The sequence below is a fragment of the Saimiri boliviensis genome, chromosome 13, assembly GCF_048565385.1.
Source record: "Saimiri boliviensis isolate mSaiBol1 chromosome 13, mSaiBol1.pri, whole genome shotgun sequence".
In the NCBI taxonomy this organism is placed as follows: domain Eukaryota; kingdom Metazoa; phylum Chordata; class Mammalia; order Primates; family Cebidae; genus Saimiri; species Saimiri boliviensis.
In genome coordinates this window covers 100785471-100811039 of record NC_133461.1, presented here as the reverse complement: position 1 = coordinate 100811039, position 25569 = coordinate 100785471, and positions in this window count along the sequence as shown.

Here is a 25569-nt window from a genome sequence, read left to right as displayed (position 1 = left end):
ACTACTAAAAAAGATAAGAGAATTGAAGATATAACCCTGGAGAACATCAATAATTAAAAATACATTGCAGGCCAGATGCGATGGCTCACACTCGTAATCCCAACACTTTGAGAGGCCAGGGTAGGCCGATCCCTCAAGCCCAGGAGTTTGAAACGAGCCTGGGCAACATGGCAAAACCTTGCCTCTACAGAAAAAAAAAAAAAAAAAAAAAAATGTAACCAGGCATGGTAGCACATACCCATAATCCCAGCTACTTGGGAGGCTGAGGTGGGAGGATCAGCTCAGCCTGGGGAGGTCGAGGCTGCAGTGAAACATGATGGTACCACTGCATTCTAGCTTGAGCAATGGAGTAAGACTCTGTCTCAAAAAAGTATATATGTATGCTGCAGATAAAAATGTAGAAAGTATACGTGATTGGGCTACATCTCTAATGGATCCTAAATATGGTATTGAAAGTTGATTTTGAGATAAGTTCTTGACGGCATCTTGTTTTCTTGCCACTAAGTCTTTTTTTTTTTTCTTGAAAGAAGAATGCATTAAAAAAATGGGTTCAATTTGGTTGGGTTTCAATTAATGAAACTTTTGTTGTATCTGCTTAATGGGTTAATAAAAGCAACTTAAGCACTGGGAAAATTTCCTCTGGTCTTTCTGCATTCCCACAAGAAACTTTTATTTAAAAAATAATAATCACCATAATAATAATTTTCTTGTTTTCCAGAGTGGACTCCTTGGACTCCACTGACTAAAGCAGTTACTGAGGAAGGATCAGAGGTGAATTTTAGTTCTCCTGGGTTATGAACACTGACATGGGACTTAAGAAAAACCTTCATCCAATTTTTTTTTCCAAATTAAATCAAGAGCATTGATAATTAGTTTCTATCAAAGACATCTAGAGGGAAATGAAAGAACTGAAAAAGCCGTAAGCTGCCTTTACTTCTTCATTAATATTTGCTCCCAAATGCAGGTCAAATAAACCACACTCCCAGTTTTAAATGAGTTGCTTTAAAGTTGATGAATTATTTTTCTCTTTGGATTTATACCACCCGTCGTGGCTAATTATTCCCACTACATTCTCTTCTTTTACTTGAGATTTCAGTCAGACAAAGAAAACAAAGCTTGGCTCCCTAGAAATTGAACTCCACTTTGTTTTAAAATTTTCTCTTACCACATATGCAATCCCGTGTGGAATACTGAGATAACTGTTTTCACAGTCAGAACCCCTGGCTCTAACAGTTGGTGAGGTCTACTGATTTTATGGCTTTCAGAATCTCCTGAACAGAAAAATGGGTTAGGAGGTTAAAGCCTGTAGGATCGGCAAATGCACACTCACTTGTGACCACCACTATGATAATTTTTCTCAGTTGAGGCTTCTTTTTACTCTACTGTGCCCCAGTTTGCTCATCTGTAAGACAAGGATAAGACCACTGTAGCATGGCCGGGCATGGTGGCTTACGCCTGTAATCCCAGCACTTTGGGATGCCAAGGCAGGCAGATCACCTGAGGTCAGGAGTTCAAGACCAGCCTGGCCAACATGGTGAAATCCAGTCTCTACTAAAAATACAAAAAGATTAGTTGGGTGTGGTGGTGCATACCTATAGACCCAGCTACTAAAGCAGAAGAATCTCTTGAACCCAGGAGGCAGAGATTGCAGTGAGCTGAAATTGCACCACTGCCCTCCAGACTGGGTGACAGAGTGAGACTCCACCATCTCAAAACAAAGCAAAACTAAACAAAATACTGTAGCAGAGACAGCTAGCTGGCCACCAGAAGTCATGCTTCCCCTCTTCTAGTGCAGAGTTATTGCTGAGAAGTAACTGTTTAGCCGAGAACTCCTCACCCTCATTGTATCCAAGTGGAGCCATACAACTAGTCGTCACCAGCAGAAAGGAGATGGAATTGTGTAGCCCTAACCCTTGAGAGAGTGGGTGTTCACTCCCTGCAGCCCAATTGTTGCATAGAACTGATGTTCACGGTTTCTTTGGAACAAACAGAAATTGACCCTCCCAGTCTTAATACTTGAAAAAATTAAAATGATCTTATCTGAGTTTCTTCCATATGAAACCCATCATCAGGCCTCCCAGATAGTAGCAAGGAGTTGAAACTTACCAGATCGCTGCATCTGGACATTGAGAAGCCAGACCCCTTGTCCATCATGACTGCCTAAGCATCCAATTCCTCTTCCTTACTCCTCCCTAATTCATGTTTTCCTGTATGTACTACATTTCAGCCCTGCTATATAAACCCTTGATTTTAGTTGGTCAAGGAGATGGCTTGAGACTGATCTGGTTTAGTTGGTTAAGGAGATGGTTTGAGACTCATCTCCTCCACTGCACCACCCAATTAAAGCCTTCTTCCCTGGCAATGCTTGCTGTCTCAGTGATTGGCTTTCTGTGCAATGAGCCACAGGACCTAGACTTAACTCTGCCGTTTTGGTAACAGTAAAAGAGACTAGATTTACCCTCACACATGGAACACCAAAACACTAGACTATATATTTTAAGTGATGGTTCTCTTTATTTTTTTTTTTTTGGACACGGAGTTTCACTCTTGTTACCCAGGCTGGAGTGCAATGGTGCGATCTTGGCTCACCGCCACCTCTGCCTCCTGAGTTCAGGCAATTCTCCTGCCTCAGCCTCCTGAGTAGCTGGGATTACAGGTGATGGTTCTCAAGAAAATAAAGAGTGGGTGATGGCTGCCTGATGGTAAACAAATGAGATGAGCCTTATGTTAGCCCAAACTTACTGCTTGGAGAAAGTTTCTGATCTTCATCGCAGGGAGAGGAAATCCAGGAAGAGCCCTGTCATTCCCCTGAATTCAGGAAATGGAGCTGGAAGTCTGGGAAAGCCAAAGCAATTAGAGTTCATGGGGCAGAGTGCCAGAGAAGTGAGAGTTGCACAGAGTGAACTCTGGAGACCTTCAGAGGGTCCCCAGTGAGTATTCAGATGAATAGTGTATGAATAAACTACCTGAGCTCAGGACATGAGCCACTCAAAAGGATTAGAGGAAACAATACCCAGAGCATACGCAAGGTCACAGATAGTGACCTTATGATATTGTTTGGATCTGTGTCCCCACCCAAATCTCATGCAGAATTGTAATCTCCAATGTGGGAGGTGGGGCCTGGTAGGTGCGATTAAATCATGGGGGTGAAGTTCACATTTAGCATCATCCTCTTAATAGTGAGTTCTCACAAGATCTGGTCATTTAAAAATGTATAGCACCTTCCCCCTCATTCTCTGTCTTGCACGTGCTCCTGCCTTGTAAGACTCACCTTTTGCCATGTTTGTAAATTTCCTGAGGCCCCCCCAGAAGTCAAGCAGTTGCCAGCATTATGCTTCCTGTACAGCCTGCAAAACCGTGAGCCCATTAAACCTCCTTCCTTTATAAATTACCCAGTCTCAGCTGGGTGTGGTGGCTCACGCTTGTAATCTCATGTTTTGGGAAGCTGAGGCAGGAGAATTGCTTGAGCTGAGGAGTTCAAGACCAGCCTGGGCAACATGGTGAAAGCCCATCACTACAAAAAATACAAAAATAAGCCAGGCACGCACCTGTAGTCCCAGCTACTAGGGAGGTTGAGGAGGAAGGATCCCTTGAGCCTAGGAGGTAGAGGCACCTGGCCTAGCACAAAATAATATAAAATTCATAAATGTCTGGCATTCAATAAAAAGTTATTAGGCAAGCAAAATAGAAATATACAACCAATAATAAAGAGAAAAAATCTATTAAAACTGACTTATAACTGACACAGATGATAACATCAATAAAGAAGGACGTTAATAGTTCTTATAATTGTATTCCGTGTATTCAAGATACTATAGAAAAGGTAGAACAAGCTAAATAGAGTCATAGAATATATTTTTAAAAGAACCAAAGTGAGAAATCTATTAGAACAAATACAAGAAAACTATTAAATATAATAAATGATTTTGGCAAGATTTCAGAATGAAAAATTAATACACAAAAATCAATTCTACTTCTATATAGTAGCAATTAGCAATTAGAAATTGAAATGTAAAAGCAATATCACTTACAAGAGCAACAAAAATACTTAGGGATAAATCTGACAAAAAACGTGCGAGACTTAATATATTGACTATAACTCTCAAAACACATACTGTGACCAAATCACAGTCAGCAGAGAGCATTTCCCCTAGACGTACTCTTGGTCTCTTTCAGTGCTCTCATTCTCCCCTGCTATGGTCTGAGCATTTGTCATACAGAATCTATGTGTTGGAAACCTGATTCCCAGCGTAGTAGTCTTGGGAGGTGGGGTCTGGTGGGAGGTCTTGGGACCATAGCCTTCATGAATGGATGAATGTCATTATCTTTGAGCAGTTTAATCACCTTGAGAATGGATTGTTATAGAGCAAGTCTGCCCTTGTGCTCTTGCTCTGTCTCATGTGCTTGCTTCTGTCTTCTGCCATGGGAGGACTCTCACGATGCCAGCCCCATGCTCTTGGACTTCCCAGCCTCCAGAATCACAGACTAAATAAACTTCTTTTCTTTACAAATTGCCCAGCTTATGGTATTTTTTTTTACAACACACAATTGACTAAGACACCCCCACATCTAATTAGGCCTTTGCTCTCCCCTAAGCCCCACCCCTCATCTCCAGTCTGAAGCCTGCCCCAAAGTCCCACCTCCTTTTAGATTATATTTAGGTTGAGATCTGCCTTTAGCACTGATGGCAGGAAGAATCGCTTTCTGCATCTGATCCACGGTATCTGGAACATAATCACCCTTTTATATAGTGAAGATTAGCCTCCTCCTATTTGTATCTATTATGTTGGATGATGTATATCTTCATTGTAGGTAGCTACCAAGGACCTTGAGGTAGCTACCAAGGGCCTCTTTCCATTCCTTAGATTTCTAGGACTTCAAGAAGGTGGTGGATGAGAAGAAGAGGGAAACATTTATTACCCTAATGTAACTACCTAAACTGCATGAGTAGTTGGCTAACTGTCCTTAATAAATATTTATAAAAAGCACTTTAAGAACCAATTGAAATAAGAACATATCTTCATCCAGGGAAAGAACTCTCTCAGTCATTAGATGCTAAGACCAGGCAGCATTCAAATCTCAGCCTTGGCCTTGGCTATCTGAAGCAGATCTTCTCTATTATTCCTTCAATTAAGAAGGTCTCCTCACTACCTACAAGGCATTTGAGACATTCCCTTATCTGGCCAACCTCACCTCCCATTACTTCCAAAGGGAACCCTAATGAAACTGATATTGTCTCAGATCTCTCAAACTTACTAGGCAAGTTTCTGACTGTCAAGGCTTTTCTTAAGTTGATCTCTCCGTCTGAAATTTTCATTTTTCTCTCTGTGCCCAAATTCTCTAGATTGCTTTTGTTTTGAGAAAGGAGTCTTGTGCTGTTACTCAGGCTAGACTGCAGTGGCACCATCATAGTTCACTGAAGCCTCAAACTGCTGGTCTCAAGTGCTTCTCCCACCTCAGCCTCCAGGACTTCAAGAAGGGAGTGGGTAAGAAGGGGAAAACACAGCATTGGGATCACAGGCATGAGCCACTGCACCCAGCACAAATGTCTCAGACTCTTAAAAGCCCTAGCTTGCCCACATCCTCCGTCTAGGCATTGACTGTTGGCACCATACATTTTACTGTTTACTCACATGATCCCACCTGATCATCACCTTATTGAGGAGAAAGACCACAATCCTCAGTGAATCAGAAGGACTAATTTTTTTTTTTTTTTTTTTTTTTTGAGACGGAGTCTTGCTTCGTCTCCCAGGTTGGAGTTCATGGCACGATCTCGGCTCACTGCAACCTCTGCCTTCCGGGTTCAAGCAATTCTCCTGCCTCAGCCTCCTAAGTAGTTGGCATTGCAGGCATGTGCCACCACACCCGAGTAATTTTTGTAGTTTTAATGGAGACGGGGTTTCACCATGTTGGTCAGGCTGGTCTCAAACTCCTGACCTCGTGATCTGTCCACCTCAGCTTCCCAAAGTGCTGGGATTACAGACATGAGCCACCGTACCTGGCCCAGAAGGACTAATTTTTATATCCCCAATACTTATCATAATTCCTTTCATATTGTAGTCCTTAATATTTGCTAGCCAAATAAATTATTTAACTTTTAAATGGAAAGTGTCTTGGAGGAAAACATAACATAAACAGTTCTGTTGCAGCCTCAAATTATAAAACTTCCTAAGCCAAGTCAAGCATGGTGGCCTGTGCGTGTAGTCCCAGCTACTTGGGAGGCTGATGGGGGAGGATTGCTTGAGCCCAGAGTTTGAGGCTGCAGTGAGCTGTGATTGTATCACTGTACTCCAGCCTGGGCAATAGAGTGAGATCCTATTTCTAAAAAAACTGATAAATCAGGCCAGTCACAGTGGCTCACACCTGAAATCTCAGCACTTTGGGAAGTTGGGGCAGGCAGATCCCTTGAGGTCAGGAACTTGAGACCAGCCTTGGCAACATGGTGAAACCCAGTCTCTATTAAAAACACAAAAATTAACCAGGTGTGGTGGCATGCACCTGTAGCCCCAGCTACTTGGGAGGCTGAGGCAGGAGAATCACTTGAACCCAGGAGACAGAGGTTGCAGTGAGCTGAGACTGCTGCACTGCACACCAGGGGTGACAAAGTGAGACCTTGTCTCAAAAACACACACACTCACACACACACACAAACAAACCAAAAAATTGATAAAGCAGTAAAAAGTTTTAAACTTCCCATGCCATCCTGGACAACACAGGCACACTAACCTCGCTGTGTATACCACACGTAAACACATATATATTTGTTGCCTTTACTATGGAATGCCCTTACACGGCCACGTGACAGGTGCAGTGCAGCTGTACATTTTTGCACAAGAGCTCCTGGACTTGCACTGATACGGCAAAGAAAGCGAGGGATGGGCATGGAGGAAAGGAACAGGTAGAAGGGAGAGTGGAGTCTGGGGGAAAGGTTTTCAATACCGCAGCACGGCAGAAAAGAACTGGATCAGTTCTGGTGCTCCAGGAAGCAGACGCCAGGATAAAACTAGCAGTTTCTGAGACTCATCCTAGAAATACCACGAAGGGTAAAAGAGACAGGGAGCAGGAGGAGGCAGGCTTCTGACATCTGTGGAAAGAGTGAGGAGTGGAAGGCACATTGGATAAAAAGGGCCTCAGGCTGAGATGCTGGGGGAAAGACAGCACCAGAGGCAGCTTCCGGGGGGTCTGATGGACAAGTTAGAGGCCGCCGCAGACAGTAACAGAGTGTGGCAGCAGGAAGCGGGCAGCAGAGCAGCGGCCCTGAAGGAAGGAACGGCGTCCCATGGCCAGGCGACAAAAGAGATTGCAGCCAGGAACTGGAAAAAAGGTTAGTATGGATGAAATGCAAGGAACTTGGGGTGCAAGAGCCTGCCATGCTCCAGGAACAGTTAACATTCTGCGTCAGGTAGAAGATACGGTCAAATGCCAGTTTTGGGAGAGAGGCAGGCAGGACATTTATGCTGGGTCCTGTGAGTGCTGCTCAGGGGTCTTGGCCTCTGGACTAGGGGTAAAGGGAGCAGACTGTGAGCAGGGCAACAAAGATGACCCCAACATCCCTGGGCTTGGTATCCTCTCTGATGTAGTGGCAGGGTGGAGAGGGTGGCTAAAGGCTGGCTAGACTCCTTTCCTAGAGCACAGCTGAGTGAAATGGGACACATTAGCTGAGCATGGTGGCAGGCTGCTGTACTCCTGGCTACTCGGGAGGCCGAGGCAGAAGAATGGCTTGAACCCAGTAGGTAGAAGTTCTAATGAGCCAAGATGGCACCATGCCTGGCTAATTTTTGTATTTTTAGTCGAGATGGGGTTTCATCGTGTGGGCCAGGCTGCTCTCGAAATCCTGACTTTCAGTGATGTGCTCACCTTGGCCTTTCTAAGTGCTGGGATTATAGATGTGAGCCACTGTGCCCGTCCAGGTGTTTCACTCTAATCTGCCCGCGCCTGTAGGAACCAGGTAATCCACACTGCTGATGGGCTGGATCCCTGCACCTGGAATAACATTCCTGTGGGGCTTCGAAGGTTGAGTGTTAAGCGCCCAGTCTGGGTCATCTCACGTTCTCCCCCATCAGCATGATCTCGGCTTGCCCCAGTCATGGCCTGAGGAATGGCTTTATCAAGAACCACAATCAGTTTCAGCAAGAGGACTATCTGAATCTATATAGGAGGAAAAATTGTTCCCTAATAAAGAAAATAATCTCTGGAGATACAACTTTGCCTACAAAGAAGAAAGAACAGCTTATCTTCTTAGAGCCTGTAGTTTAAAAACTATCCTTTCCAAGAAGAAAAGAATTGCTAGATTACATTTGCAAAAGCAAGTTTCCACTGAGCTGGTCTTCCCACAGTCACGAAATATTTGTCCTGAAGTTCTTTCAAGACTCCATCTTTTAAATTAATTTTTTCATCAAAGTTTCCAAGATTCCCAAGACTAATTCTTGGGCAGGGCTCAAGTTCACAGTATCTATACATGTCTTTTCCCAACTTACACTGCAGCAGTTCATGCAAAAAGGGAATATTTCTAAACCAGCAGGCTAAGATGGGAAACTGCCCACCCACAGCAACCCCCAGGGATCGCAGCCTGTATCGTATTATATGATACACACGCGCACACTCTTACACACACGTAGATAATATAATATGATATACCCATATTACACATAATCTATAATATAGCACACTATGTGTGGTTATCCCTGACTTATAAACAGCTGAAATATTAACAGCTCATGCCTATGAATGGCTGCCTGGGCTATCTAAGGCATGGGGTGCCTTAGGCATTTTCTAAGACATCAACCCAGAGTCCTTGTTCTTAACAGTAAGATGAGGGTCCCCTATACAACATTTATAACAGCAGATAAAATAGGAATTTGACAGCTACAGGAAAGATGGAACCTATACCATTTCATTGAAAGCATCCTTAAATCTATACACGTTAATACTAGAGATATGTAGTAATTATCTGGATTCCACATTGTAAATAGTTTCTGGGGAACATCATTTTGTGTGTGTGGTTTTTTGCTGTTTTGTTTTTTTTTTTTTCTGAGGCAGACTGTCACTCTGTCACCCAGGATGGAGTGCAGTGGCTTGATCTTGGCTCACTGCAACTTCCGCCTCCCAGGTTCAAGCGATTCTCATGCCTCAGCCTCCCTACTGGCTGGCATTACAGGCTCCATTTTCTGTTCTAAGTGACTTTGAACACGACCCTTACTTCCTTTAATGTGCTTGTAACATATTATATCCTATAACATGCCAAGAAATATTTTCTCTCCATATTTTCCTTTGACATAAACAACAGGCAGATTGCTAGCTCCATTTTACAGATGAAAAATGGAGGGCTCAGAAAGTAAACGAAACAAACACATTCTCCAGAGGCCCAGAGGAGAGTTTTCTTCTTCTAGGCAACACTGCGTCGCCAGCACAAACCAACCTTCTAGACAAATAAATAAGAACCTGAAGAGAGAAAAGGGGAGCAAACCTTGCCCAGAAGACATCGTGTCATCTCCATCGCCCAGCCCCGCAGACCCTGGAGTTTTTAACATTTTCCATAAATGCAGAGGTCCGCTTTGGCCAGTTGGCATGATCAGTGATCATGCTACGACAGAGGAATAAGAGAAATAGAAAACTCCAAAGGATGTTTTAACTGTGCTATGCTTCTGTCAATCAACCAAGAACTTCCCTGCTGGAAATAAGTATCCAAACTCCTAAATTTTCCCTCCTGTCTCCCAATTCTGCCAGCTCTGGGGAGATGCCACCAAGTGCTCGGGACAGTTCCCCTCCTGTCCCCTCTCACTGGGCTACATTGAGTTAGAACTCCAAAAGAAACCCTGACTTCTACCCTGCTCCGTTCCATTCTTTCTTAATAATGCACTCCAGGCATTCCGTTTCAGGCTAGTATTTACGTGGCTACGCGGGTTAGTTAGCTCCAGGCCCAGCTATTACCAGTGAACGCGGTGACATTAATATGAGTAAATGCAGGAAAAGGGATGAAATAAAACATATCCTATTGAAGGAAATGAGCGCTCCTTAAGAAAGGAAAACACACATAGGAAAAGACACGGGCATATCAGAATACAAATAGGGCCCTTGGGAGCAGTGGATTCCACAGGCATGATGTTATTGAAGTATTTGATACTAGAGTAAGCACCTGCAGATATGAATTACATCCTTGTTCAGACCACTAACATTAGAGTACTGACATCTCAGGAAGCGCCTATGTTATATTTCAAATCCCCCTGCCTGCTGCATAAATATCCAATAAATCAATCAGTGATAAAGGACGCTAGCTAAAAGGCTCATAAAGCTGAACAAGCTGCCTCTCCCTCCTCAGAGAGGCTGCCACCTTAATTTACTGGGGGCTTCCCTAGTCACTCACACCTCCAGCCTTGGGACATACAGAAGGTGAGAGGGGTGATTAACACCTTCAGTGCTGCATTGGGGGATGATCAAACAGGTTGGGCATCTGGGGATGTTTCCCTAAAGTGGGCATAAGCTTTGAGGGGGCAGACAGAATTTCCCGGTGTCTTTCAGGAACTGCGAACACCCACCCTCCTCACCGCCTTCTTAACGTGGTTGCTGTATTTACGAAATGAAAGAAAAACATTTCTTCCTCCTTGAGGAGAGACAGAATCATGGGCCATGTTCATTTTATTTGGTCATAATAACATGTCTTTTATATATATTCAAGGCAGGTTTTCTAATAATTGTTTTGTAAGTGGAAAATCAGAGGCATAATAGAAATCTTCATGATTTTCACGAGTAAATAAGAAACAACATGAAATCTCTAGTCAAACAGAATGGGTGATTAAAAAATTGATCTGTGACACATTAAAAAACAAAAGAAAAGAAAATGTGCCAACTCTAACAATGCTTCTCTTTCGGTGGCAGAACTTGGGGGAGTTTTGGCTTCTTTCCTGCATTTCCCAGATATTCTACACGTGTGGGGTCAGTTTTGTGTGTTAACTTCAGTAGGCTCCAGAGTGCCCAGATGTTTAGTTACGCATGATTCTGGGAATGCCTGTGAAGGTGTTTTTGGATGTGAGTAACATGTGAATGCATAGATGGAGAAAAGCAGGTTCTGGAGAAAAGCAGGTTTCCCTCATTCAATTCAGTTGAAGGCCTGAATAGAATAAAAAGACTAGATAAGAAGGAGTCTCTCCAGCTGAACATCTTCATGCTGGGACATCAATCTTCTACTGCCTTCAGACTCATGTTGGAACGTACACCATAGGCTCGTATGGGTCTCCACTTGCCAACTACAGATGTTGGAAATTCTCAGCATCTGCAATCGTGTAGGCTAATTCCTTCTAATAAATCTCTTCATATGTTCATATCTCCTGTTAATTCTGTTTCTCTGGAAGCCATGACATGCAGTTGTGTTCCATGTTCATTTTATTTGGTTATAATAACAGTATATTTTATATATTCAAGGCAATTTTTAAATATTTGTTTTATAAGTGGAAAATCAAAGGCATATGGAAACATTTGTGACTTTCCCACAACTAGTTTTGCACTTACATATTTGCTATCAGTGTTATTTCTATAATTAGAAAATAATTTTCAAGCTGGCATGGCAGCTCCGCTAATAATTCTAGCACTTTGGAAAGCCGAGGCGAAGGATTGCTTGAGCCCAGGAGTTTGGGACCAGCTTGAGAAACAGAGCAAGACCCAGTCTCTACAAACAAATAAACAAACAAAAAATAGCCAGGTATGGTGGCATGTGCCTGCGGTCCCAGGTACTTGGAAGGCTGAGGTGGGAGGATCGCTTGAACCCAGGAGATCAAGGCTGCTGTGAGCCATGATCGCACCACTGCACTCCACCCTGGGTGACAGAGTGAAACCCTGTCTCAAGAAAAGAAAAAGAAAATAATTTTCAAAAATTACCTACACAAATGTAAGAAGAACCTTGTATTATGCAAAGAAAATCTGACAGAATTAATCCCATTGCAAACATTCATACTACACTCAAGTTTAATTTTGATATTTATTGTTACTGCATAAATCTTAAATCGCCTAGAGATTATTAACATAGATAGCATTTACAAAACATCACTCAAAGCCTTTATTGGTTTTGAGAGCACCTTTTTCATGTTTAAAAATTTTGCATTGGATATGAAATCAGTTCTAACTATATACCAACATTATTATTCTTTAGTGATTTTAAAATCAATAATAACAAAAGTCTTAGCTTTGTTCTTTTTTTTTTTTTTTTTGAGAAGAGTTTCACTTTTGTTGCCTAGGCCAGTGTGCAATGGTGCGATCTCGGCTCACTGCAACCTCCACCTTCCAGGTTCAAGCGATTCTCCTGCCTCAGCCTCTCCAGTAGCTGGAATTACAGGCATGTGCCACCATGCCCAGCTAATTTTGTATTTTTAGTAGAGATCGAGTTCCTCCATGTTGGTCAAGCTGATCTTGAACTCCTGACCTCAGGTGATCCACCTGCCTCGGCCTCCCAAAATGCTGAGATTACAGGTGTGAACCACTGCACCTGGCCTTAAAACAGGTGGGTTTCAACAAAAATTTATACATACTGCATGGTAGTAAACTGCATGGACAATAAAAAGGACAAAAATGAACATCTGTTTAGCCTACTAAGTATGGTATTATCCTATTAATTATTACCTTATTTAATGATTATTTAGAGAACCCCATGTCTCAGGGACATCAACTCCATTTTACAGTGGAGGAAACCCAAGTGCTCAGAGGTTCCGTGACTCACCGAAGGTTAAGCAGCACTGGGGTTTGAATCCAGGCCTCTGTTTCTCAATCTTAAGCTCTCTCCTATGGCGTGTGACCCGTCTCCCTGCCTCAAGAGCTTGCTGTCAAGAAGAGATGAATATGCAGGAAACACCGAAGAGTATAGGATGAAGCATTAAATCTGAGTGGTATGTTTATCGACTTTCATCAATTACAGCAAGTCTCATCTGACTTGCTCGATTTTGAAAACTCAAGTTCAAAGTTAGGAAATAATTCACCCACGTAGTTAGTGGCAGCTCCAGAAAGAGAATCCTGGACTGATGGCTTATGTTCCAAATGAGGCAGAAACACAGACGGAGACTGCAGCCCAAGGAGCTGTGTTGTGAGGAGGGCCAAGCAAAGGCTGTCCCCAGCTCTGCCCAGATGTTCAGGAACAACAGAATATGATGATTCAGGGGGGAAAAGCTTTTGTTTGATTGTTGACTTTTATTAGGCCTGAATGAAATCAGTGATTCTCTTCAGAGCCCTCAATATCATTGGGTTTCTTTTCTACACAGAATGCCAAGAACCGGATGTTCTTTTACAATTAACCTCTTTCTTTGGATCAGGCAGAGTGGGACTGAGGAGGGGGAGGGAAGGAGGATGGTGGCAAGAGTAGGGAATGATCAAGAAGGGAGAGAAAAAGCAGCGAAGAAGAAAAAGAAAAACCAAAACAGAAATCAGTTTTTTGCCCTATTCAAATTTATGTTTATTATAATTGGCCACTTTTCATGAGAAGTTGCTAAGGATCAGGGTCTATCCTAGGTGTTTAATTTATACTGTTTAAGTCTCACAAAAATAACTTGAAAGGTAGGTGCTGTTTTTATTTCAGACAACAAATTTTAAATTAACTTACTCAGGTCACACAGTCAAGTGGAGGAACTGGGATCCGAATCAGTCTGACCCCAGATCCCAAGTGCTGAACCTCTATGGGGGAGTTTCCCCATTTCCAGACTCCATGGGCAGAGGTCCCAAATATTCCCAGGTGCTTTCTCAACTTGGCCACACATTCTAACTGGTGGCTTCCAAGCTACTTGGAGTTCTTTTTTTTTTTGAGATGGAGTCTTGCTCTGTCACCCAGGCTGGAGTGCAGTAGCATGATTGCAGCTCACTGCAACCTCTGCCTCCCAGATTCAAGTGATTCTCCTGCCTCAGCCTCCCAAGTAGCTCTGACTACAGGTGTGTGCCACCACGCCCTACTAATTTTTCCATTTTTTTTTGGAGAGACGGGGTTTCACCATGTTGGCCGGCTGGCCTCGAACTCCTGACCACAAGTGGTCCACCTGCCTTGGCCTCCCAAAGTGCTGGGATAACAGCAGTGAGCCACCATGCCTGGCTGGAGTTCTTTAAATATTAAAGTGCATGGTCTGTGAATTAAGATGCTTTTCCCATTGAATTTTAATACAACTGATAGCCAAGGCCACTGATTCACTTACAGGATTTTATTTAAGTAGAATTAATGCTGGTTCTAAAAGGGATCCACTGGAATTCTTCAGTACTAAAAATCTCTAGGGTTTTTTATATAGATATAAAGATATCTAAGAAGGGATAGATATAAAAATATCTAGGAAAGAATATTTCACCCCAATGCATTATGTTGTTTATTTGTTGTTCTCTTTGCTTAGTCAGAAGACAGTTGAGCCGAGAAAACAAGGTGACATCTCATAATTGCTTCTAGAATCTCAAAGCAGACCAAGAGGCTTGAAAACAGATGACATGCCCTTGTTCTAAAGCGAGGTTTAACCATCACACTGTTAACAATATCCTCAGCATTTCTTGGGAAAATAAACCTTCATTTCAAAAATAAACTTGACTAAAGGTATTTGAAGACAAAAGATGTGGTTCCCAGCCAACAGCAAAATGTGTAAAAGGATAACAATTATTTTGAAATGAAGTTCTAAAGAGTACTTCAGAATGAGAAAGAATGGTGAAAACCAAACCCCCGCAGCTCAGGCAACAGATGTATGTGACAGTTTAGTGGCAATGAGTGCTCACTGACTCAGGGGCCCCAATAGAGTTGTCTCTTGTTTTCCTTAAATAGTTTTCTCTCTCTCTCGTTTTGTTTTTTTTTTTTTTAATTGAGATGGAGTCTCGCTCTGTAGCCCAGGCTGGAGTGCAGTGACACAATCTCAGCTCACTGCAACCTGTGCCATCTCGGTTCAAGTGGTTCTCCTGCCTCAGCCTCCCAGGTAGCTGGGATTACAGGCACCTGCCACCACTCTTGGCTAATTTTTATATTTTTAGTAGAGATGGGGTTTTGCCATGTTGGCGAAGCTGGTCTCAAACTCCTGACCTCAGGTGATCCACCCACCTCGGCCTCCCAAAGTGCTGGGATTCCAGGCATGAGCCACTGCACCTGGCCAGTTTTCTCATTTTTATAGCTGAATGTTGTGGTCAATCTATCAGGTAAGAAAGAGCACCGTTTTTACTAGAGCGAATGGGGTTCAAATCCCAGTTCACCATTTCACTGAAGTCCTCTGGGCAATTTACTAACTTCCTTGAGTCTTAGTTGCTATGATCTGCAAACTGGAGTTACTAATCTGCTGCCTCACTGGGCTATTGAGAGAGCTCAACGGAATATATTTTAGAGCATCTAGCACTATGCTGGGCACATAATATGCATTCAGTCAATTTTACTTTGATCACGATGTGAATCTGAGTTACAGAAACATCATGGAACTCCTCCAAGTACTTCCACTGCAATAATTACAATACCTCAAGTAAGTAATCAGCTTAAGTAGGTCATCTCTTATTTTTAGGAAATATACACTGAGTTTTTTTTTGTTTTGTTTTTGAGACTCACTCTGTCACCCAGGCTGGAGTGCAGTGATGGGATCTCGGCTCACTGCAACTTCTGCCTCTGGGTTCAAGTGATTCTCCTGCCTCAGCCACCCAAGTAGCTGGGATTGCAGGCATGTGCCACCAATGCCTGGCTAATTTTTGTATTTTTAGTAGAGACGGGGTTTCACCATGTTGCCCAGGCTAGTCTTGAACTCCTGACCTCAAGTGATCTGCTTACCTCAGCCTCACAAAATTCTGGGATTACAGGCTTGAGCCACCACGCTCAGCCTGTAATATTTAGGAGTAAAGAGGGATCATGTCTACAACTTTACTTAAATTGCTCAGAAAAAAAAAAACCAAAAAACCATATATCTACCTAGATATATAGATACAGGGAAAGCAAATACAATAAAATGCTAATATTTGGGGAATCCTTTTGTATTATTTCTGCAACTTCTCTTAAAGACTGAAATTGTGTCACAATAAGAGGTAAAAAATTAATGTAACCTTATTGCATCTCCATCTCATACAAAATACCAAACAAGGAGCTTTACACACATTCTCACCACATAACTCAACACTCACAATCATTGTAACAGAAAAATATTAGGAATACCCTCATTTTAAAGATGTGACAATTGAGGTTCAGGGAAGTTACATAATTTAGCAAGCACCACAGTAACTGAGGCACTGAGATTTACACTTAGGTCTGACCTCAGATCCCACACTCTGAACTCAAAGATGTCCCACTGGTTACTACGTCAAAAGGACTAAGCAGTAAGTCCCAGCCAGAGCCACCAGGCAAGAGAAACAAATAAAACATATCCAAATAGGAAAATAAGAGGTCACACTATCTCTCTTCACTGACGATATAATTCTATACCTAGAAAAACTTAACTCCACCAAAAGGATCTTGGAACTGATAAACGACTTTAGAAAAGTTTCAGGAGGCAAAATCAATGTACAAAAATCTGGCATTTCTACACAGCAATAAAGTCAAACTCAGAGGCAAATCAAGAACAATCCCATTTCCAGTAGCCACACACACACGAAAATAAAGTATCTATGAATACATCTAACCATGTAGATGAAAGATCTCTATAAGGAGAACTACAAAACACCGCTGAAAGAAATCACAGATGACACAAACGGAAAAATTCCATGCTCATGGATTAAAATAATTAATATCATTCAAGTGGTCATACTATCGAAAGCAGTCTATAGATTCAACACTATTCCTATCAAACTACCATTGCTATTCTTCACAGAACTAGAAAAAGCTATTCTAACATTCACATAAAACCAAAAAAATCTATTCCAAAATTCACATGGAAGCAACCAAAATAGTCAAAGCAATCCTAAGCAAAAATAATAAAGTGGGAGGCATCACATTACCCAACTTCAGTCTAGACTATGAGGTTACGGTAACCCAAACAGCATGGTACTAATACAAAAGCAGACACGTAGAGCAATGGAACAGAGTAGACAACCCAGAAATCAAGCTGCACGCCTATGGCCATCTGATCTGTGACAAAGTTGACAAAAATAAGCAATGGAAAAGGACTTCCTACTCAATAAATGGTGCTGGGACAGCTGGCCAGCCATATGCAGAGGAATGAAACTGGAGCCCTTCTTTTCACTGTATACAAAAATTAACTCAAGATGGATTAAAGATTTGAATGTAAGAAGACTTCAAGCTATAAGAATCCTAGAAGAAAACTTAGAAAACATCATTCTAGACATCAGCTTTGGTAAAGAATTTATGACAAAGTCCTCAAAAGCAATTGTAACAAAAACAAAAATGGACAAGTGGGACCTAATCAAACTAAAGGGCTTCTGTACAGCAAACGAACTACTGACAGAGTAAACAGACAATCTACAGAATGGGAAAAAATATTCACAAACCGTGCATCCAAGGTCTAATATCCAGAATCTATAAAGAACTTAATTCAGCAAGCAAAAAACAAATAACTCCATTAAAAGGTGAGCAAAAGACATGAGCAGACACTTCTCAAAAAAAGATATATGGGCCAGTCACAGTGGCTCCACACATTTAATCCCGGCACTACGGGAAGCTGAGGCAGGTGGATCACTTGAGACCAGGAGCTCGAGACCAGCCTGGGCAACACGGTCTAACCTCATCTCTACTAAAAATACAAAAATTATCCAGGCATGGTGGTTGCACTCCTGTTGTCCTAGCTATTAGGGAGGTTAAGAAATGAGACTCGCTTGGACCCGGGAGGCAGAAGTTGCAGTGAGCTGAGATCGCACCACTGCCCTCCAGCCTGGGCAACAAAGCAAGACTCTGTCTCCAAAACAACAAAAACAACAAACGGAGACATACAAGTGGCCAAAAAACATATAAAAAAATGCTCAAAACAACTAATCATCTGAGAAATGCAAATCAAAACCATAGACACCATCTCACGTCAGTCAGAATGGCTATAATTTAAAAGTCAGTGCAACCCAGGGTCCAGTGGTGTTTACAGCACTGAGTCAAAAGAGACACTGTCTTTAGACAAAATGGACAACATTGTTTTCACCTGCATTTTAACGAAGTTCCCTGTTTAAAATGGATCACATTTTAGAAATACTGAAATGATTGAGACTCCTTATCTACCCTACTCTACTCTGTCCCTATGACTCTCCCAAGGTTATAGCACTCATGTGGATTACATGTTTATGTACCAGAAATAATTGTCACAGCCCGCAGGTCAGGCACATCATTGTGGTAGTAGTGTAACCCCTCAATCCCTCAATCAGCATTTATTAAATGTGTCCTCTGTGTCCAATAGGAAGCTGGTTGCTGGGGTTGGTACACAATAGAAAGCCTAGCTGGCTCCCATTTCAAGATGGTTAGAAGCTGGTTGGGTGATAGAATATCACGTAACACACACAAGCAACGCGAGCAATGTGGAGAAAAGAAACACAGCTGCTCTGTTGATCAAGAGACCTTCCAGCCTTGAGGCTGGAAGCTGTGACCTTAGGCGAGGTACCCCATGTTTCTTGTTATCAGTTTCCTCATCTGTAAAGTGAGAAGGCTGGACAAAATAGTCCTAATTTTTTTTCATCTCAATCATCTTGTAATTTTGTTTTTAAAGTTCTGGGATATATGTGCAGAAAATACAGGTTTATTACATAGGTATACATGTGCCATGGTGGTTTGCTGTACCTATCAACTTGTCATCTACATTAGGTATTTCTCCTAACGCTATCCCTCCCCTAACCCCCACCCGGCAACAGGCCCTGGTATGTGATGTTCCTCTCCCTGTGTCCATGTGTTCTCACTGTTCAACTTCTGTTTATTTTATGTAGTTATTTAATTTTGAGATAGATTCTTGCTCTTTCGTCAGGCTGGAGTGCAAAAGCACAATCACGGCTCACTGCAACCTCCATCTCCCAGATTCAAGTGATTCCCCTGCTTCAGCCTCCTGAATAGCTGGGACTACAGGCACCCACCACCACACTCAGCTAATTTTTTTTTTTGTATTTTAGTAGAGATGAGGTTTCACCATGGCCAGGATGGTCTCGATCTCCTGACCTCATGATCCGCTCACCTCAGCCTCCCAGAGTGCTGGGATCACAGGAGTGAGCCACTGCGCCCACCCAGCCCAACTCCCGTTTATGAGTGAGACAACGTGGTGTTTCATTTTCTGTTCCTGTGTTAGTCTGCTGAGAATGATGGTTTCCAGTTTCATCCATGTCCCTGCAAAGGACATGAACTCATCCTTTCTATGGCTGTATTGTATTCCATGGTGTATATATGCCACATTTTCTTTATCCAGTCTATCACTGATGGGCATTTGGGTTGGTTCCAAGTCTTTGCTATTGTGAATAGTGCTGCAATAAACATATGTGTGCATGTGTCTTTGTAGTAGAATGATTTATAATCCTTCAGGTTAAATGATTGATTCTTTGGAAAAACTATTGGGGAATGGAGGGTGGCTTTCTCCAAATTTGGAAGTTAACTCCTACAAGAGGGGATTCCCATTCTCTCCCCTAAATTTCTGTATAGAACTAGAGCAAAGAGACAGAGAAAGCCCTTAACAAGTCTCATAACTTCAGTGTGCCAACTAAAATCATGCTCTACTCACCGTCTGGTAATTAGTTATCACTTAATAAACACTTTTTGCACTTGCTGTCCTAAGCCCCCAAAACAGGACCTGCGCCAGTTTCCCCTCGAGACCTCCCAGCAGAAACGCCAACAGCTGCCCAGAGTATAGACAGGTCTCTTCCTGGAATTGAGGTGAATGGGAGGAAGGGCGTTCAACTCCCTACAACTATCCTGAGAACAGGGCAAGACTCCCTGATAGAAACCGTTCTTTGTCAGACTCCAGAGAGAACTTCCTGGCAATCTTCCTGTCCTTCCTTCACTGACAAGCACACCTGACCCCTCCTGTTAAGCCATAGGCAGGCATATTTGGGTGTGAAACTGATTTAATAGTCCCATAGACTAAACATAAAAATTGACCCTTCTGGTCTTTTTATTTTTTGAGACACTCTCACTCTGTTGCCCAGGCTGGAGTGCAGTGGCACAATCTCAGCTCACTGCAACCTCTGCCTCCGGGGTTCAAGCAATTCTCCTGCCTCAGCTTCCCCAGGAGCTGGGATGACAGGCATGTGCCACCATGCCCAGCTAATTTTTATATTTTCAGTAGAGATGGGGTTTCACCATGGTGACCAGGCTGGTCTTGAACTTCTGACTTCAGGTGATCCATTCACCTTGCCCTCCCAAAGTGCTAGGATTACAAGTGTGAGCCACTGTGCCTGGTTGACCCTTCAGGTCTTAAACCTTAAAACTTGTATTTGTTTTATCTGAGTTCCTTCTTTAGGAAGTGACCTTCAGGCCTCTCAAAAAGTTATCGAAGAACTGAAACTCATCAGATCACCATATTTAGACAATGAGATGCTCAACTCCTCAGTCATCACGATGAATGCAGCTTCCTTGCCCCTCCCTAGTTCCTGTTTTTTTTTTTACATACTATTTCATTTCTTCCCGGCTATAAACCCCTTAGTTTTAACTCGTCAGGGAGATGGATTTGAGACTCAGCTCCCATCTCCATGGCTGCAGCACCTGATTAAAGCCTCCTTCCTTGGCAATCATCGTCAGCTCAGTGACTGGCTTTCAGTGTGGTGAGCAGCAGGACCTGGACTGAACCTGAGTTTCGGTAACATGGTGAAAGATTCATGGATGGTTTTTGATTTCCATTGCTAGGGACAGGCTAGCGTAAGGCTACGGATAGGCTGGTGAAAAGTTTTAGCCAAAGCTAATGTATTCAATAGAGGATGACACAATAAATGACCTCACTGGATCCATATAACTTCCTCACAACGTGATGCAGACAAATCTAAACTAGGAGTAAGGAGTGCAGTGGCGGGGGGTGGTGGTAGTTGACGTGTCAGTACCAATGGGATGGATTCTTTGGGTAGAAATGCAAGATAATGCTATGGCTTAAGGAAAGAGAGTAAGACTGGACGGGAAACACGCCCCTCTAAAGGAGCCAGACGTGGTCATTGTATCTCCAATCATGTGGCAAGGGCGACTCTCTATTTCTGAGGACATTGACAAGTCTCGCACAGAGAAAACTCTAATCTCTCTAATAGATGAGGCTCTATTCTCCTCTTTCACAGATCCCAAATTGTTGCCTCTCCAGGTACAGCATTTTCATCAAAGGAGAATGAACTTGAGGGGAAGACAGACTCCTATTTCCAGTTCAGTTACCGACCAGCTCTGTGACCTTGGGCGGGCCACATGACCTCTTAAAAGTCTCAGCTTTCAGCTGGGTGTAGTGGCTCATGCCTGTTGTCCTACTTTGGAAAGCTAAGGTGGGAGAATCGTTTGAGGGCAGGAGTTTGAGATCAGCCTGGACAATATAATCAGACCCTATCTCTACAAAAAATAAGAAAAAGTTAGCTGGATGTGGTGGCACATGCCTGTAGCCCTAGCTACCTGGGAGACTGAGGCAGGAGGATCATTTGAGTCCAAAAGTTTAAGGCTACAGTGACGTATGATCCTGTTACTGCACTCCACCCTGGGAAACAGAGTGAGACCCTGTCTCATAAAAAAAAAAAAAAAAAAAAAAGTCTCCGCCGGGTGCAGTGGCTCACGACTGTCCCAGCACTTTGGGAGGCTGAGATGGGTGGATCACAAGGTCAGGAGATTGAGACCATCCTTGCCAACATAGTGAAACCCCATCTCTACTAAAAAGACAAAAAATTAGCCGGGTGGGTGTAGTGGCACGCGCCTGTAGTCCCAGCTACTCAGGAGGCTGAGGCAGGAGAATGGCTTGAACCTGGGAGGCGGAGGCTGCAGTGAGTTGAGATCGCACCACTGCACTCCAACCCGGTGACAGAGCGAGACTCCACCTAAAAAAAAAAGTCTCAGCTCCTTATCAGTAATGTGGGTGTATCAGGAAGTCACATAAACTGAAGGCACCTGGTAGCACCCCTGCTGCAGTGACAGCACTGTGGATAAACAATGGGACGGAGTATTTATCCTCTTTTGGTTACCCTGTGATCAAGGAAATAGGTTTCTATAGCAAGGTGTAGGATGCTGGGCTGATAAAAGCAAATTCAGAATATCTGTGTTATTTTCACAGAGGTCCCATAAAGGAGGCAGCATCACTATTAGTCCCACTTTACAGATGAAGTAACTGAGACTCACACTTTTGTTGTTTTAAGCACTTTTTAAAAACTGATTTTGAAATAATGATGGATTCACAGGAAGTTGCAAAAATAGCAGAGTCCCCTGTACCCCTCATCCAGTTTCCTCCATCCTTGCATCTCCCCCGACTAGAGTCCAGCAGGGGCTTTGCTGTTTCCTCACCTGCACACCTCAGAAAAGAGCTGGCCTCCCCGAGGCTGAGGCAGGGACCTGGCTGGGGCCACAGGAGGGCTTTTATTAGGACAGAGGAATTAGATTTCAGTGAGCTGGAGAGCTGTGCTACTATTCCCATTGGAGATTTAGAAGACAAGACAATGCTGAGATTGGCCGACATGGTTAGCATGCTCCTGCCTCCAAGAAAGAAATCCGCCCTACCAATCTAGTGTTCAACCATCCTGCCAAAGCGGGCAGTCAGCTCGCTCCCGGCGCTTCAATCTGTTAACCAGGCGCCGGACACCGGCAAGCTGCCAGTCACTAGCTGGGCATTTGGCGATGAAAGGCTCGTCACTTTCATTGCTTAGACCCTCCCGCTTCTCAGCTCTTCCCTCCCAGTGACCACCGTCCGCTGCCAGCAGACGCACACAGCCAGTTCTGGGTCTCTTCTCCACTCCAGCTTGTGAACTTGGAAAAGCAAACAGCTCCCACACTTCTTACTGCACTGTTTATTATGGGAGTTATTTCATCAGTCATTAACGTCTTTCCCTGAGAACCAGTTCCCAAGAAAGAGGAACTTGAGCCTCTTCTCCAGCACGAATGCTGCATACGAAGCCCCGCTATCTGCACAACTGTGCTGATCTCTTCCAAACATTCAACAAACGTTGCCCCTTTCCTGATGGCCACGATGCCCCAGCGGCACCCCTTCTCTTCTCCCTACTCACTTGGGGGTGGGGGGGACACCCTTTTGAGGTTGCTCCGTCCCAATCTGCCCTAGGGTCTAGTGTCGTGCCCCGGCTCCTGAAACCGAGAAAGGGAGGGTTATGGCAAAAAACAAAGAATACTTGTATTCCTTAAAAAAATAAAGGAGAAATGTTCTCTTTGACCCCCAGTAAAACAAAAACCCTTACAGAAAAAAGCACCCTGCTCAGCTGCAAGAAGGTGAAAGTTTAAATGTGGACAGAGTAGTAATATATAAGCAGTTTCTTAGTTTTCTGATGGGAATACTTAACAACCTAAGTATGTTTCCCAGAAGGTCATCTATTATATTTTGTCCAATTTCTTCCTCCAAGAACTGAATCAATTCATGATGTAATGCCCAAGGGAGAACAATCTTCTGGAAACAGAGTATCTTTCTGGAGACAAGGTTGAGGAAAACATCTTAATATTGTTACAGCTTTTGGCCTGGTGGAAACAGGCGTTGCTTGTGGATGGCAGAGCAAGAGGGAAAGTCAAAGGGGCACACGCCTCAAAACTGCCAGGGAAATGGCTAGACTGTTTTCTTCTCTTTGAGAAATACAGGGTAGAGATCCACCCAGACATTTATAGGACAGCTCTAGGGCACTGGGCACAAACCCTTAAGGAGTAAGCTGAGAATGCTCCTTAGTCAGAGTGCTGACATTGGAAGGCAGACACAGTGCTGACTTCTGGGTTACTCACTTTTTTAGAGACAGGCTCTTGCTCTCTTGCCCAGGCTGGAGTGCAGTGGTGTAATCATAGCTCACTGCAGCCTCGAACTCTCGGGCTCAGGGATCCTTTTGCCTCAGTCTCTTGAGTATCTGGAGCCACAGGAGTGTGCCATCACACCTGGCCTATTTTTGTATTTTTAGTAGAGACAGGGTTTTGCCATGTTGCCCAGGCTGGCTCAAACTCCTGGCCTCAAGTGATCCTCCTGCCTCAGCCTCCCAAATTGCTGGGATTAAGACAGGCATGAGCCACTGTGCCAACTTCTGCTTTAAATAATGCTGGTTTTGTCTTCTTCCCTGCTCCCAACCCCTCCCGCACTCCAAATATGAGAAGAAAATGTAAATCAACATTCATCATTCAGTTAAGAAAACAGATGCGACTTTGGATCATTTTTGAGAGATTCTGGTTGGCTTCAAAACTCTGTTGTGGGTCGCTTTCCCTGGATCCCCCAACTAAACTTTGAAAGAGCAGCCAACAAGTATCCAAATGGCCTGAGATCCTCAAACATGGGAAGCTGGGGCAGCTGCAAGATGGAGGCGGCAGCTGAGGCAGGGAAATAAACCACAAGTGGAGGGTCAAAGGCCTCCAGCCTTTCCCAGCGTTTCTGTGCCCCGCTCCTCCAAGCACCTCCCTCTGGCTGTCTCATTCATAAACATGGAAGCAATAGCACATCTCCCTCTGTGTTCCAGAGGCAGGGAGATACCTGACAAGACCTTAGATGTTTTGTATGTTTTACTACAGGAGTTGCACCCCAAAAAAAAAAAAAAAAAAAAAAAAGGGATGGGAAGGGCACAAAGTCTAGATTAAGTATTACAAGGAAGGGTGGAATATTTATTTAAAAGAAAAGCCGGGTATTTCTCTCTAAGAGGAAAGAAAGCCACAGTGGAACTTGGAGAAGGTAAATTGTTTTTAAACCCGAAAATTTTATTTAGGTTTAAAGGGATCCCTTCAGCTGTCACAGGGTTTAAAAAAACAGTAAGGTAGAACTTGGATAAACCAAAGTGTTCAATTAGTCCTTTTACCCAAAGAAAGAACTCTATGACCTGCCACATTTAAGTAGTAAGACCAAGAACTGAAAGCAGTATGTACAAGTTGAAAAGGGGCCTGCTTTCCCCACAAGATGCTAGTGCCTCCTCCCTCACACATTAGCTTGACAGCCTGAGCCATGGATCTTGGCAATACCCACGTACTCACTCGTGACAAACTACAAAACCCTCACTCAACACACACTGCTTGAAACCCTTTATATGCACGGGATGTGCCAGTCAGGCTGGTTTATGGGAATATAACTGGATCTCAGAGTACTTGGGAAAAGCTTATCTTTCCACGGCTATGCAGTGCTTCTGAGATGCAAGAGGTGGACCTTTTCATCTGCTGTGCTTATTAGATGGAAAAGTAGCAGCCAACGGAATTTCCAGTTATTTCCATTCACACAGATGTCTAATATGTTCAGCAAAACTTCAATGAAGGCTAGAATTTTCTATTGCAAAGGGATGACGCTGGGTTGAAGTCTTTGCTACCATTATGCAAGGCAAGCTGTCTGGCTTACAATTTGTTTCCCATATTTCTCGGTTAAGAAACAAACTGAGAGCCAGCTGGTATAAATTCAAAGTTATTATTGTGACCAGTAAATGTATTTTGTCGGGGTCATGAAGCACAATGGCACATCACCCAGTGAATCATCTTGATGGTGCAGAATCGCTTCTCCCCACAGATCCAAAGCAGGGAGTAGTTACCAGCCTAAGTCAGGGGGCTGGAGTCAGTAAACAACGCTGGGGGTT